Here is a 3,297-nt window from a genome sequence, read left to right on the forward strand (position 1 = left end):
GGATTCAATATCAAGGAAACAATCCAATTTAAAAAATGGGCCGAGGACCAGAATAGACATTTTTCCAAAGATGATAGACAGATGGCCAATAGGCACATAAAAAGGTACTTAATATCACTATGCATCAGGGAAATGCAAATCAAAACCACAATGATCGATCACTTCATACCTGTTAGAATGCTATCATCAAAAAGATAAGGAGCAGAGGAGGGCAGCAGCAGGTGGCCGGGTAGTGCAGGAGAGCCCTAGGGTTCACGCTGGTGCTGAGCAGCTGCCGGTAGCTACACAAGTACCCAGGGAACCAGCCCCTGCATGTGTGTATTACCCATAGTGTGGGTGGTGCTGTGGGAATAGTGTGCAGCCACAACCAGTTTGGGTGGGTGGCATGATGGATGAGAAGGTATTCACCAAGGAGCTGGACCAGTGGATCGAATGGCTGAAGGGTACAAAGAGCTGTCAGAGTCCCAGGTCAAGAGCCTTTGCCAGAAGGCTAAAGAAATCCTGACAAAAGAATGCAACATGCAAGAGGTTCCATATCCAGTCACCATCTGTGGAGATGTGCAGGGACAATTTCAGGATCTCATGAACTTTTTAGGTTTGGTGAGAAATCACCAGGTACAAACTACCTGTTTTTGAGAGATCATGCTGACAGAGGATATTACACAGTTGAAACAGTCACTCCTGTTGTAGCTCTTCAGGTCTGTTACCATGAATGCATCACCATTCTCCTAGGAAATCACGAGAGTAGACAGATCACACAAGTCTACGATGAGTGTTTAGTGAAATATGGAAATGCAAATATTTGGAAACATTTTATGTATCTTTTTGACTTTTCCTTTCACTGCTTGGTGGATAGGCAGATATTCTGTCTACATGGTGGACTCTCATCATGCCTACATACAGTGGATCACATCAGAGTGCTTGATCACCTAGAAGTTCCTCATGAGGGTCTAATGTGTGACTTGTGGTCAGATGCAGACAATCATTTGGGTTAGGGTGTATCTCCTCGAAGAGCTGGTTATACCTTTGGGCAAGACATTTCCAAAACATTTAATCATGCCAATGGCCTCACGTTGGTGTCCAGAGCTCACCAGCTAGTGATGGAGGGATATAACTGGTGCTTAAGACTGGAGTGTCATAATAATTTTTAGTGCTCCAAACTATTGTTATCATTGTGGTATTCAAGCTGTGATCATGGAACTTGATGATAATCTATAATACTTTCTTGCAGTTTGATCCAGCACCTAGCAGAGGAGAGCCAAATATTACTCATAGTACTCCAGAAAGCTTCCCGTAATGAAATTTTGAACTTGTACAGTATTGCCACGAACCATATATTGACCTAATGGAAATGGGAAGAGCATTACTTTGGAGTAACTGCAAAGTGTCAGAGAATAATTAACAATCAAAATGCTTGTTTTCATATGGACCGAAAGATGTGCCATATAAAAATACAAAGTCTCTTGTATCAACAGCCATGACTGCTTTAAAATGAACCAGTTCATTGCACAGTGAAGCGACATTGTTGGTAGAGAAACAAATTTGTGGCATAGCCCTGTTTGTAGTAACTTGTGCTTTCTCTGAGAGACTGAAGATAATAACATGTAAATATTAACACCTCTTACATACAATTTAACTTCTATTTAGCTATTGCTTTACTCAGCACGACTATAGATACTGACAGCAGCAATCATTGGAGCTTAATGAAGATTTTAAAAAAATAGGTACTAAGACCTCCCTTCTACTTGTGAGTTTTGAAATCATCTTGTTTATTTTCAGGGACACTGTTTAACTGTATGATTTGCCTGCACTCAGTTTATTTCCCCTCTCAAAGCTCAGCCTCATGTTGTTCTTTGTTATTGTCAGAACCTGGTGAATGGTTTGAACAGAACTGTTTTCCCCCTCCGATAAGGCAAAGTTACTGCTCAACAGCACTGCAGTGTTTTTCATAATAAATAACAAGTGTTGGTGAGGATGGAAAAAAGGAAATCCTTGTGCACTGTTGGTGGGAATATAAATTGTAGCAGCCACTATAGAAAATAGTTTGGAGGTTCCTCAAAAAACTTAAAAATAGCATCACACAATATGATCCAGCAATTCTACTTCTAGGTATTTATAAACAAAATGAAAACAATAATTTGAAAAGACATATGTCCCACTACATTCACAGCATTATACATAACAGCAAGATATGGAAACAACCTAAATGCTCATCAATAGATGAAATGGGTAAAGAAGATGAAGTATTTATATACAATGGATTACCATTCAGCTAGAAAAACAATGAAATTTTGCCATTTGCAATAACATGGATGGGACTGAGAGAGTTATAATGATTAGTGAATTAAATAAGACAGAGAAAGACAAAAACCATAGGACTTTACTTGTGGAATCTGAAAAACAGAACAAATGAACAAAACAAAATGACTCAGTTACAGAGAAACTGATGATTGCCAGAAGGGAGGAAAGGAGAGGGATGGATGGAGTAGTCAAGAGAGATTAAAATGTACAGTCTTCCAGTTATAAAATAAATAAGACATAGATATGTAATATGTGTCATAAGGAACACAGTCAATAACATCATAACTTTGTATGGTGACAGATGGTGACTAGACTTACTGTGGTGACCATTTCGTAATATATCTCAAATCACTCTGCTGTATACCTGGAACTAACACAATATTGTATGTCATTATTATTCAATAAAAATAAAATATACTATGAATACTGACTTTATCAGTTCCTATGTCCGCTACTTGTATAAAAAGAATAATTATCCTCTAATGGTTTTCAAAGTAAGTTTTGATTTTTGTGTATAGTTTCAAGGCAAATTTATAAGGATTTGGAACCCTTGAAAGACACCCAAATGTTACAGTCTTCTGTTTAGACATAAAAATCACCACATTCTACAACATTTTACAATATATACCATACAGATAGCTCTATATCTTAATTTTAAAGATACTAGTTTAAGAGTTCTAGATTTTTGCTCCAAATTTATAAATATCTGGCTTATAAGAATCTAAACATTTCTGTAAAGTCTGGAGCAGGGTTTCTCAACTTTGGAATTATTGACATTTTGAACTAGGTAATTGTTTTTTTTTTTGGGGGGGAGGGGCTCTCCTGTACATGGTAGGATGTTCAGTAGCACTCTTGGCCTCTACCCATTAGAAGCCAATAGTACTCTTCTATTATGCCTATTGGGACCAAAAACTGCCTCCACAAATTGACCAGTGTCCCTGGGGAGAAAATTCCATTTCCTTGTGATCTCCAGATCAGTAGCAGTTTTATCACCTG

The 3,297-nt window shown here is 38.0% G+C and overlaps 1 pseudogene; it reads left to right on the forward strand.

The window, feature by feature from the left end:
* Positions 1-388: 388 nt before the first annotated feature.
* Positions 389-1,467, forward strand: LOC140609526 (serine/threonine-protein phosphatase 2A catalytic subunit alpha isoform pseudogene; annotated as a pseudogene).
* The last annotated feature ends 1,830 nt before the right edge of the window (positions 1,468-3,297 follow it).

Source organism: Canis lupus, chromosome 18 (assembly GCF_048164855.1).
Source record: "Canis lupus baileyi chromosome 18, mCanLup2.hap1, whole genome shotgun sequence".
Lineage (NCBI taxonomy): Eukaryota > Metazoa > Chordata > Mammalia > Carnivora > Canidae > Canis > Canis lupus.